Source organism: Pinus tabuliformis, chromosome 5_1 (assembly GCF_031772625.1).
Source record: "Pinus tabuliformis cultivar Carrire ecotype Pingquan chromosome 5_1, CPIR1, whole genome shotgun sequence".
Classification (NCBI taxonomy): domain Eukaryota; kingdom Viridiplantae; phylum Streptophyta; class Pinopsida; order Pinales; family Pinaceae; genus Pinus; species Pinus tabuliformis.
The window spans coordinates 359,983,538-359,997,659 of record NC_142305.1 but is presented as its reverse complement, the minus strand read 5'-3'; the positions used below and the strand labels follow the sequence as shown (position 1 = coordinate 359,997,659).

The window sequence follows — 14,122 nt, the reverse complement described above, 5'->3', positions numbered from 1 at the left end:
GTTTTGGCCCATGATATTTAGCCCACCGTTCTTGATCCTATGGTTTTGGCCCGTGGTATAGGATCTATTTTAGCCCCGGTTTGGATCCCTTGTATTAGTTATTGATGGTTTTGTCCCATGGTGTAAATAAGGCCTTGACTATAAATAGGGAAGTAGATCACTTGGCTAATGTATATTTTGCAAATTGAATATCTTAAGATCTGAAATATTGGGTTATCAGTTTAAAAGCTTGATCTATATAAAAGTGAAGTTGAAAGTGAATCTATGAAGTGTGATCTCTCGGGCGCATGATCAGATCTGGGCATCTGACTATCTGTGGCACAATGGGAAACTGCCAATTCAGCCCTAATCAGAGGTACGCAGGTGATTAACAATGCAAGTGCGTGGGTACACAGAGGAGAAGAAGGCGCACTACGTGGGTACGCAGAGCAGAAGAAGGCGCATTGCGTGGGTACGCAACGCAACAAAAGCCGCAGGTGCGGAGGCACAATGAAAGTACGCGACGCGATATAAGCATCAGGTGCGGAGGCACAGTGAAAGTACGCGGCGCGATAGAAGCTGCAGGTGCGGAGGCACAGTGAAAGTACGCGGCGCGATAGAAGTAGTGGGTGCGGGGGAACAATATAGGTACGCGACGCATTTACAGGAACAATGCGTGGATACGCAGTACAGTTCAAGGCTCTCTGTGGGGATACGCAGAGGTGCAGAGGGTGAAGTGCGTAGCAACGCATGCCAGATAAAGAAAAATTGCGTATCTGTCTTAAGGCATTTATTTGACTGAATTTTCTCTCTTGATAAGGTGTTCTGGGTTTAGTTTACTGTTACTATTGATCTGGTTACTACAGTTGACTGGGTGATTTACTTGTACTTGATGATCATTTGATGTTCATGGATCCAGTTTGAAAATTTATGAAAAGTGGTCCTTGAAAGAAAAGAAGTAGGGGCTTGTAGCTCCCTTCCAGGAGAGACTGGAAAATGAGAGAGAGTTGTAGCTCTCTGCAGGTTGCAGCTTGCGTAGTGGTAAAGGACTGCACCAGTACAAAATCATTGTAAAAGGAGTTTCTAATTGGAAAAAGATAGAGACATATTGCAGCAGGTGGTTTTCACCCACATTGGGTTTCCACCTTACATCTGGTGTTCTTTGGTGTGACTATCTATTTTTCTTGTTCATGCTCATTGTTTTATGGTACTGACATACAAGAATAATTCAAAGTATAAATAAGGAAGATTTATTAAAAGAACTTGATAATACTGATTCACCCCCCTCTCAGTATTATTTCCAACAGAGTGATTATACCTCTAAGGCATTTTCCATCATTTTTCTTGTCTATGATATTATGTAGGTGTTTGTTGTAGGATAATTTCAACTTCTTGTTGACCTTTTACTCACATAAACAATAATTAAGTCCTAATTTTTCACCTTTAGTTATTTCACATCTTAGGAGATAGATTTAATCCTAGGTATGTTTATAGGGTTGTTTGATTGCATTTTCTCTCATCGTCGTTTATCTCTTCTGTTAGGTGTCGAGGTGAGAACATATGAGGTGGTTTCATCATTATATTATATATTTGTATCACTGGAAGATGAAAATTATAATGTGAGTGATTATAGCTCTAAGGCATTTTCCATCATTTTTCTTGTCTATGATATTATTATTTCACTTTCTTATATTTCTTCACTTCTAAGCCATTAAGCCTTTGGAGTCAAAAACTTCCAAGAGGGGTGTTGACCTTTTTTTACAAAAATAATCATTTGATGTAATTAAATCTATTTTTGGAGAAAAACATGAATATTGATAATTAGGGAATATAAAAAGAAGAGATTCAGTCTCTTCATTAGTGGTAGTTAGAATAATGTTAGTTATTCGTTGATTTTTAAAATAATTAGTTAGAGAATGAGAGATTATAAGGAAATATATTAGCATAGGATTTAAACTAAAATATTTATCATTTCAAGGTTTTAATGAAGCATTGTAATCCTGTGGAAATTAGAGAAAGGATAGGAGAAAACAGAGAGGTTTAGTATGTGTAAAAGTGAAATGACTTAGCACCTATGTTGAATATTAGGCCAATAATATATCTCTATTTTAGTGAATGAAGAGAGATCCCTAGGAGGTATTTCTATACCCCATGGCTTAACATTGTCTAACAATGTTATGCATATATCTATAGTAGTATTATTAATGAGCGTAAGTAATTCTCATATATAATTCTTGTACCAAATGCATAGGTTTTAACCATTGGTAAATTTCTAGTAATTGAGAATGACCGATTTTCAAGAGAATTATGAGTGTTTCTTGGTCATTAAAATCAATATGTATGTATATAACTGCATGAATGTGTGCACAATAATGTTGTGATTTGTAATAGTTGTAGGAAAATGAGTTTCCTATAGAAAAGATTAATACCTATCAGACTTAGAGTGGACTATTGTTGGTGAGAGCATAAGTCGAAGGGAGCAATAAATGGCTCATAGTATGCATTAGAAAATTGATGATTAAATCCTAGTGAAATCATCTTTTCATGTTAGTTTGATGATTCTTTGACCTTAGTATTCGTTGCATTTGAAACAGAGTCTTCCTAGTGATGTGTTATTGAGGAATGAGGATCATTCCAAGTCTGAATCAAGTTACATGAAGAGTCAATCAATGCATATCTTGAATGGAGTTCGCTTTCTGGAGATAAAGAATTATGAAATTCAAAGATTTTATCTAAAAGTAATGAATCTAGACTGGGTCATACATGCATTTGGCATGCATAGGAATGCATAGGATCAATGTCTTTAAAGGTGTCCTTAGAATTCTAGGTGTGACAATGTCGACACATTTTCGGAATCAAACCAATTTCACAACACTTGTGTTAGTTTGTATTCAATATGAAATATATATGCATTGGTAAAAAAGGAACATGGTTAATTGAGGAAAGGAATAGTGGACACCCTGTGCCAAATTGGCATTCTTGATTGGCAATTCGAACTCAGTCACAACATGAGAGAATTTTAAGAGACGAGAATTTTGATTGTGTTGTGATCTTCATAAAACATTGGAGATGTGTATCCTCAAGTCTAGACATTGTAACCTTCTATATACTAGTTCTTCGTATGGTTTATTCTTTTGTCTGTAATTGAATTAGAGTGAGCCCTATGTGGCCAATGAAAATGATAAAGAATTAATTGAGACTATTTCTCTCATAACTTAGTGGTAAGTTAGAAAATCAATCAAATCAGTGAGTTTTTAGCTATGCTATCTCGCTCTAGTATTTGTAGTTCACTTCCTGTTATGGGTATAAACTTCCTATGAATAGAATTATAGTAGAACATTCCTCTTATGTGACAAAACATTGATGAATGAGTAAATGAATGTGTAATGAATGCCTAGAGGACACAATATGGTGATAGCTTAAGAAAAACATAAGAATATATTTGATAATGATCTTGTAGATGTTCATCTTATACCATATTAAACTGGAATTTTCTGCAAAGGAATATGGATAAGAAGACTTGGGAAACTATTGGCTTGGAAGTTAGCATCACTTAAGAAGGGTTGAATAACTAAATCTAGTTGACTATTGAAGGAATCAAACTTAACCACTAGCTAGTGATAAATGGGTGCTATTATCAAGCCAATTAGACAAAACGCTGATCCATTCTATTTGAGAGAATTTTGTTGCATAATAGAGAAAAGTAACTGCCATTAATATAGTGTGGACAGAAAGAGAGCTAATCATAGAGGGGATTTATATTCTATATAAAACATGGTACATTTCTCAAGCAACTCGATACCAAGTATATTCTCTTTTGTATTTCCATCGGATCCATTCCTGAGAAAAGTGAACTTATCAAGCTCACCTTGTAACAATTTTTCTCCAAAAGCTAATTTCCCAAAGCATATTACAATACTTCTTGTGGTTTACAACTAATTGTGTTTACATGTTCCCTATTTTTGACATTTTGTCTATTGCATGAATAAAAAGTAAAACAATAACATCAAATTGAAAATCTAAAACGATTCAATTCCTGAAAGTGTATATTTTTGTTTATTTTTAAAAATGTATTTTGATTAACTATACAGATCAACCTCATTATCTCATGTAACTTTAGTTAATCTTCTGTGATTGCAGAAAAACATATTCGTTTACTTCATAGAGCGTACACAAAAACTCCAATGTATAACCTACTGAGGAAATAATTATAATATTGAATTTCTAGGAATAAGATAACCAAAGCTTCATAATATAGTTTATTAATATAAAGAAGTGATGGATTCAAAAATCAATGGAGTTGAATACCGTTCTTTATACATTTGTCCATTTTCTAATGATAAAGACATTACTCGTTTTGCATTATTTTAATGTTAGAATGTAAATGTGTACATTGAAATTTTATCCACTAATATTGAGAATCCCATAACATTTGAATATAAGAATGAACGTAAAAACATTGTAATGGAGAAAGTGTCACCATTTTGTTTTTGTTTTTTGGTTTCGGCGTAATAATGGACTCCATTTTGGATCAATGAAAAGTAAAATTGTTTTGTAAAACTTCATAATACTATATACCACTAGTGTCATTATTTTTTTTTAAATCACTTTATACCACTTCAATTTACGACGCTAAAATATATATATATATATATATATATATATATATATCCTTTCTCGTCTTATACGATAATTTACATTATTTTTTTATACAATAAAGTTAATAAAAAAATAAATAAACTAAATTTAAATTTAGAGAACAAGTATGAGAAATTTTTTATTGAAAATATATATATATATATATATATATAGATATATATTATTTTCTCAAGGTTTAAAACTAAAAATATTGTGAAAATTATATTTCATTCTACTTAAATTACATAAAATAAAAATAAAAATTGATGTGAAAATTTTATTTCTATTGTAGTCAAATTATATAAAAAACTGTCTTAGATCTATTTTAATTCCAGAACTATGAAACATCAAGTGGAACCAAAGATCCTATATTTGAATGTGATATGTATATTATAACTTTATTTTATTTAAAAATTATTCATAATTTTATTAATTATAAAAAATTACAACAAAAGGGAGTTGAATTTAAAAAATATTTACACCTATAATCTAATATCTAAAATCTAGCTACTAGATATTTACCTCATATAAATGATTTATCTTTTAAATTAATATAATACTTATTTTTGAAGTAATTGTTAAATCTTAAAATAACTAAAAATAATATCTACCTCCTGCACATCTACCTCATATAAATTACTTACCTTTTAAATTAATATTTTTGGAATTTTAAAATAACTAAAAATATTTACAATCAATATATTTGTTAAATTTAATATTTTGTTAATTATTTAAAAGAGACCATACATCAATCCTTTTCTTACCATAGTCTCTCACTATAAAACTAGGCCAACAATGGAAAAATATTTTACTTTTCCAAAAAAATTATATAATACTAAAATTTCTACTAACATACCACATGTTTAGTCAAATAAGATTACTGTCAAGGACTTTATTTTATAGGTAAGAGTAATGAAACTACAACTACATTGAGAATACATTGGGAATAACCTACGGTAGATGAAGACATCAATAACCATTGGAAATCATTTTTGTAATCAACATAGTAAGCCATATAATAGACTAGGTTGAAGTTGGACATATCAATTGGCACAATGTAGGAACATGCAGAAGATGTTTTCTTTCCCTTATTGAGTAGGGTCTCAATCCTAGGTAATCAGATTTCCATATCCTTATGGTTGACAAACATTTTGTAATTCTCTAGTAGAGAAATATTACTTTTAGTAACTTCTTTATCCTCCAAATTTGTTCCAATATTCATTTTGAGATTCCAATAGAGCTCAAAAGTCCATAGATACATATTTTTTCGACCATGTGTAAGGGTTAGATCAAGAGTCCAACTTGTACCATGGCAAAATATATCACCATTAATGTAAGCATTATGCTCTTTCATAGCTTCCAATGTGGCTGTACCCATTATAGAATGAATATGTGCCAAAGATGAATCCTTGTATCTGTGAGTTATTGATTATCCTCGAGAGTAATCCTAATAACTTCATTCAATTCTACTTGCTGAGCGACATTGACGCACATAAGAAAAAGTGTTAGCTCGTTTTTTTATTCTTGGAAGAAATCATTGTAGATAGAGAAATTGGCTTTTTCCAAGGCAAATGTAACCAAGTGGACCAAGGCAGTGGATTGTGAATCCATCACGAGGATAAGTGTTGCTTGCAAAGGATATCAATCACTATTAATAAATCTCATCCAAAATATTATACTTTTATATTCTTCCTTTTTCATTTCAACATGACATTATTCCGGTGTAGATGAACCCAGTAATTCAAATTGCATGGGATCATTAGTGCTACGCAAATGTATGTTGCTTTTCCAATTGTATCTAGCACATATGGAGTTATGCCACAGACTTATTATATAGTACCTTGTATTAACGAGTATGTGTTACTTATTAGATAAAAACAAGTGGATAGTGAAATAGAACCTAAAATTGTGTGGAATTGTGGGATATTTTATAGAAAAGATAATAAAGCTATTGGTTATGAGGGTGAACCAAAGGAATTTGACGTTCATCCAAGTATTTTTCTAAAAGGAATGATAACTAGGAGTGGTTACAATGGACTCAGGGGGTAAGGTTATTGGGAAACCATGTAGGTGTGCATGTAAGGGACACTAATGAGATCTCGTGAGGATTCCTTAGAGTGAGGAGTTAGAGAACTAATAGCGCAATTGATAAATTCATAATTTAATAAAAAATAAACTTATGGTCTTGGATTATTGAGTGCAAGGAAATGGCATAAATAGTCATCTTTTCTGAAACTATCCATGAATTCTATAGAATAATGTAACAGGAGTTGGGGAGAAGTTGTGAAAACAAGACATTTTTAATTCTACATCAATTTTGTTAAATGTTATTGAACACCAAGAGTTGTATTCCATTGCGTCTTCAGCACCGAATACTAACAAAAGTTACGCTAACAAAAGTTACGCTACCCTTCACAAGTTGCTGAGCACTCTCATAGCGCCTCGATGGAATTTCGATTCTCCACTCGAACATGGTCCAATCACCCACGAGATATAACCAAGGGGAAGCTAGGCTAGGTGGACTTACCCTTTCCCTTCTACTCAACATAGAAGCAACACTCTAGAAACAAACTTTTAGAGAATGATTAGTTAACTACCCAATGTACTAAGGCTATGCTACATGAAACCAATGTGCCTCAAAATAAGTTTATGTCGAGATCACCTAAGCATCTTAGCCATATTGATAAAAAAAAAAATACATGTATTCAATACCTTATCATGTCATTTACGTGTTTTTTTAATTGGCCTTTCTAGATAAAAAGCATGATGAGCCTTCTTCCCCATCGTGAAAGAGGAGTAACAACAAAGAACCTATCTACCTACCACCTTAACGTACCTTGTTAGTAATACACTCGAACTCAAAGAAAATTAATAATAAAATTTAAATTTAAATAAAAAATAAAAATAGTAATATTAATATATAAATAAATGCAATTAACCTTTAGATTTCCCTCTATATATATAACCTTTTATTCAAACATCTATGAAACATTCTTATGAGTCCATTCAATGTAATATCTCCTTCCTCATCAAGAAGCAGTCAGATTGAGTGGGATCAAATGAAGAGTTAATATTTTCTCATTTTGTTATAAATTGGTATATTTTTGGACAATTTACTTATCATACAATTTTTAATATTATGTTAACGTAATTTAAAAAAGTACTTTTAATTTTATATATATATTTATTAGTTTTATTATTAATTTTTTTCTTTTAAATATTTAAATTGATTGACTCTAATCAATCACTTTAGTTTCTTCATTAGCAAAATCTAACCTAAAAGTCTTAAGGAAGAATTAATGAGATAACCCCTTATATATAAATATTTTTAGTAATATGAATTAAACTCATTAAACTAACTACCTAGACTAGTTTAAAATTTTTTATAAAACAAATGTACCTCATTTTCTATTATGAAATTCTTGAAAGGTAAAGTTGATATATTGTTCTTTTCGATATGAATTTAACGAATTTAAGTAACCGCTAGACTAGTTTATAATTTTTTTATAAAACAAATGTTATCTCATTTTCTATTATTAAATTCTTGAAAGATGTTATTGATTACAAAGTTTTAAAATTTTAGCTTTTAGCGATTAATTTATATAAACAAATAATATGTATTAAAGATGATTTTTTCGTAGTTATTTATATAGTTATGAATGGTTTCTAATTGCTTTGAGAGACATATTCTACCCCCTAATGTATGATGTGTAATCTTTGTCAAAATTAAAAAAAAGTTATCTAAAATAAAAGTTATATGATTTATATAGTTATTTAAATTCAATGTATATGATAAAGTAATTATTAAACGAATAAAATAATTATATTGTAATACAATTATCTTATGTGTTTAATAGTTATTTTATTATAAGTGTTGAATTTGAACGGATCATAAATTTATCTTAAACAGAAAAATATTTTCACATTAAAACTCCAAATCACTTAAAATTTTAAACATCTTTACTCTTTACTAAAATCAATATCATTTTGTAAAATAAAGTAAAAAGTTTATTTCAACACAAAGAATCGAGAATCTTCCTCCAAAATCTTTTAATATTTCTTTTAATTAAATATTTGTAGAATGAATCTTTCAAAGTAAAACCATATCCTATGGATATATTAAAATCTCTAAAGATATAAATATTTCCATGTAAAAGTACTAATATTTGAAAATTTCCTTATCATGCCATGTAAAAATATCATTAAATCTAATATTAATATTAATATATTTTAATATTAATATTATAAATTTAATAACTTAGGATGAATACAATATTAAGCTTAATATAATATTAAATTTGTTATATTATAATTTATATTAATGTATCATGAAATATATTAACTCCATATATATATATATATATATATATATATATATATATGGGAGAGAAGAATAAAGACAGAGTGATCGAAGTGGATAAATAAAGGGAGTGAGAGGAAGTGAGAGAAAGAGAGGGAGGGGAATGATAAGATATGACATGAGAGACACGAGGAGAGAGGGAGGGATAGAGAAATGAAGTTTGAAGGAGAAAAATTTGGAGAGAAAGAGAGACGGAGACGCAGATGGAAGGAGAGATAGATAAATATGTAGAAAAAAAGTGTATGTTTTGGGGGTGATATAGAGAGACACAATAGAGACAAATATATATATATATATATATATATATATATATATATATAGAAGGTGAAGAGAGAGAAGAAGAGAGAGATAGAGAGGGAGAGATAGATAGATATGCAGGTAGAAAGCATGTGTGTTTGGGAGGGGGTGTTAGATAGAGAGACAAAGAAGGATATATGGATGGGGATATGGATATAGATGGATGGGGGAGAGACAAAATAAGAATTATTTCACTATATGCATTGACTTCAGTGTAGATGGTGATTTATAATCCTTTTTCATTGATTACATTGAAGGAGATAAATTGAAGGACATGGGAGAGGAAGAATGAAGAAATAGAGAAGGAGAGGAGTGAGAGAGGGAAGGGAGGGTAAGAGAGAGAGGGAGACACAGAGATGGAGGGGGGAGAGAGGGGGAAAGAGAGAAGAAGAGATGGAGGGAGATAGTGACAGGGTTGGAGGGTAGAGTGATATAGAACTAGGAGAGAAAGGGAGACATAATAGTTACAATAGAGGAGGAGAGAGGGAAGAAATAAAAAAAACATATAGAGAGAAAATTGAACTGAGAGAAATGGGAGAGTGAAAAGGAAGAGAGGAGAGAGAGTGTGTATGTTTGGGGGTGAGGTAGAGAAACAAAGAAGGATAGATGGTGGGAGATATAGATATAGATGGATGGGAGAGAGAGGGAAAAATATTTATTGAACTAAATGCATTAAATTCATGGTTCATGGTGATTACTAATCCTATTTGATTGCTTGAGCTAGATGCACTGATTTCAGTGTAGGTGTTGCTTTTCAAGGATATTTGATTGCATGCACTTGATGCATTGATTTTAGTGTAGATGTGGATTTCTAATCCTATTGATTGCTTGCACTAGATGCATTGATTTTAGTGTAGATTTTTTCTAATTCTATTTGATTACTTGCTCTAAATATATTGATTTCAGTGGAGATGTTTATTCTAATCCTCTTTGATTTCTTGCAATAGATGCATTGATTTTATTGTAGATGTTTTCTAATTCTATTTGATTTTTTGCACTAAATACATTGAATTCAGTGTAGATGTTGATTTCTAATTCTATTTGATTTCTTTCACTATACACATTCGTTTCAGTGTAGATGGTGATTTTTAATTCAATTTTATTACTTTCACTAGATACATTGATTTCAATGTCGATTGTCATTTCTAATCCTATTTGATTTCTTTCACTAGATGCATTTATTTCAATGTAGATGGTGATTTCTAATCCCATTCGATTGCTTGCACTAGATGCATTATTTTTAGTGTAGATGTTGATTTCTAATCATATTTAATTTCTTGCACTGGATGCATTGATTTCAATGTAGATGCTGATTTCTAATCCTATTTGATTGCTTGCACTAGATGCATTGATTTTAGTGTAGATGTTGACTTCTATCTTATTTGATTTCTTGGATTGGATTCATTGATTTCAGTGTAGATGTTTTCCAATATTATTTAACCGTGTGCATTGGGTGCATTGATTTCAATGTGGATGATAATTTCTAATTTGATGTAATTCAACGTATGATGATACATTAACTTAAAGTGATTGGATTAACTATGTCCATTTATGTCAGTGTAAGCACAAAAAAATGATCGAGAAATTTTATTGATTTTTGTGTTATCGTAGTTCAACCTATTAATATTGGAGAGCAAGAGAGACAAGGTATGACGTTTACTACAATAGTCCGAGTTAAATAATTTAATGGTCCAAAATCTCAACTATCATTTTCATATAATCAATATGAAAAGATGGAAAAACTAACAAATAATGCAAAGATTTTCTAAATATGACCACTCATTAAAAAAAATCAAAATTAAATTATTTCTTGACTTTTTCAAACAAAACTATCGATAAAAAATAAATCATCAAAATATTTTGAAGGAAATAAGTTATTTCACACATTAGCAATGAAACAAATGATTTCAAAATATTTGAAGGAAATAAGTTATTTCACACATTAGCAATGAAAAAAATGATTTCAAGACTAATCTTGATGCATTAAATTATTAAAACTACTCTTCCAAATATATTTAGCAATACCTAGAGTGACACTATTAAGAATTATTAATTGTCAAAAGTTGTGATAGCTAACACTAAATCAAATATATGTGCAGTATCAATCCTCTTACAAACTATTGACAATATTGTATCCCTTCTTCATCACCAACAAACAATTACATACACACATAGAAATATAACACAACAATTGTAACATTCACAAACATTATCATCCAAATCCATACACATAAACACACAAACCACTCAAAGCATCCAAGTGCAGATGTACAAATCATTGAAGGCAAGCAACAAAAACAAAATTAAAGAGGATAATGATATAGTAATGTCAAACGAAGAAAACATAATGTAAATTTCAAAGTATTAAGTTTATCTCAAACATATACTTAATAATGATAATACGAAAATGTGTCATTGTTGCTCTCAGCTAGAACCAACATAGATCCATGTAACTTTGAATCTACCATGTGCCAAAAATGATAAAGTCCCTCAAGGTGAAAACCTTTCCTCAAATTCCAAGCTAAAAAATTAAAGTTTACACCTAAAGGTGTAAACCTTTCATCAAATTCCACACTAAAAAAATTAATACCTCGAAAAATTTGATCCCTATCTACACATTAAATACATTTACGTTGATTTAAAAAAAAACACACAAATATAACAAAGAAATAAACGTACAAATTAAACTTTCCCAATCTATAAAATCAAGATTCCTTATGTTATGCATTGAACACCATGAAAATACATAAGTAATCATTGGGCGGAAAGAAAAGTATGAGGCTTTCCTTTACTATGATGGAATCCGAAGATTATGAAATTCAATTCTTACATCTTATGGTATTCAATTCTTACATAAACGAAATTGGGCGTAGATCCAATCAAAGTAAAACATGGCTTAATTATATGAGTAACCTTTGAGCTAATATCTAGCTTTCCATCAAACGTTACTAATTACAAAACATATTTAAATTTTTATTTTTTAAAATAATTTATAGTAATAATTATGCTAAAATATATTTATATTTAAATAAGAACACATATTCCATTGAAAGGTATATAGATTAAAAATAAACACCCCTATCAATCACCCTATTAGAAGTTCTTAACATCTGAAGAAATATCTCAATTATAGGAATTAGAAAAACAACGACAATGATAAAGAAGAGATATCAAAATTGAAAAGATAAATTCTGTGCATAAATTAATTTTTTAACCACTATTTTTATTTACATAGATAAACCGTGATTATGATTTTTAAAATTTTAAATTTTATAAATAAAAATTAAGATGAAATATTATCTTACTTTAATAATAATTTTAATTTTAAATTTCTGGTCAAATTAGATATTTCTGGTTTTATTATCAAAATTTATGAAAATGGGCATGTGCTACATCATTTTAAATTTAAACAATATAAATATCATTAATTATGATAATCAAACTAGAAATAACAATGTTTACATGATTCAGTGTATAATATCAATTAACGTTCAACAAGATTGTTTTAAGATATTTATAGTTGAAAAATTAGGAAAACACACAAGCATATTTTAATATATATATATATATATATATATATAATTTTAACAAGATTGTTTTAAGATATTTATAGTTGGAAAATTAGGAAAACACACAAGTATATTCTAAACCATAGAACTCTTTTGGAATATATATATATATTCCATTCCATTCTATTTAACATCTTTATATACAGATTTAAAAAAATATTTGAATCGTAAAAAAAATTTATCTTTCTTTTTATTTATATAATATACGTTTTCTTGATATTGAAATATTTTAGTTATTATCTATATTTTTCATCTTAATATTTTTTTAACTAACAAATTTTCAAAAGTACACCTCCTTTATACCAAGAACTATAAAGTACAATGAGATACAAATTATTTCTCTTTATATATATATATATATATATATAAGTTGATGTTTTTGAATGCATTTTCCACGTTAATTTTTTTTTGTTATTACTATATTTTTAAAAGAACACATTTCTCATATAGAGAATGTTAAAGGATATATCAATGAAATAGAATCTCTTTGTATATATAATTAATTTTTTTTTTGTTGATATTTTTCTTTTTTAGAAGAAAAAACACTAGATTTATATTACAAACATTAGATCTAGTACATATAGTCAGTGAGAATCATATACTCCTAATTTCAACCTCTGAGCTATATCCAAAACTGATGAAAATATTATGTGTCCAAACATACTGTGATAAGTTGCATGTGAGATTGGATCCAGACAAACTACAATATAAGAAGGAAAAAATATAAACATGGGTACTATCATATGCTATGGGGAATGGAGCAATCACACCTCACGAGTGATATTGTCATCTATATACCTGTACTTCATCGTCCCAAAATCTCTGTGAGCCACTTTAGAGAGAGAGTCTATCACCATGTTTGATTCATAGTAAATATGTTTAACATAAATACCCAAAAGAGTCCCCATGATTTTACTCATACGTTCAATCCATCCGGATAAGAGTAGAGGATCAAAATTTATGTTCCCTTTTATTCCTTCAATGAGGGATCTCGAATCTCCATAGATATGTAAGCTATTTACCTGCATTTTTTTAGAAAACCAATGTAATGTCCATAATACCATTAGTTTTGACTTTGTGTTAGTACCTTGGCTTACATTCTAGTGGAGTTCATTATGTTGTATTTCATTAATTATGATCCATGTGCCACATCCATAGTTTTTATGTTGAGCCGCCCCATCGAACAGACTTGTAGGAACACAAAGTTATGATGGAATGTTATGATAGGATAAACCTTTGATAGTTCCATCATTTCTAGAAGGAGTAGATAAACAAGAGA

At 29.6% G+C, this 14,122-nt stretch overlaps 1 pseudogene; it reads left to right on the top strand.

The window, feature by feature from the left end:
• Positions 1 to 373: 373 nt before the first annotated feature.
• The window catches only part of LOC149164932 (laccase-3-like), a 58,173-nt pseudogene continuing 44,424 nt past the window's right edge, over positions 374 to 14,122 (top strand).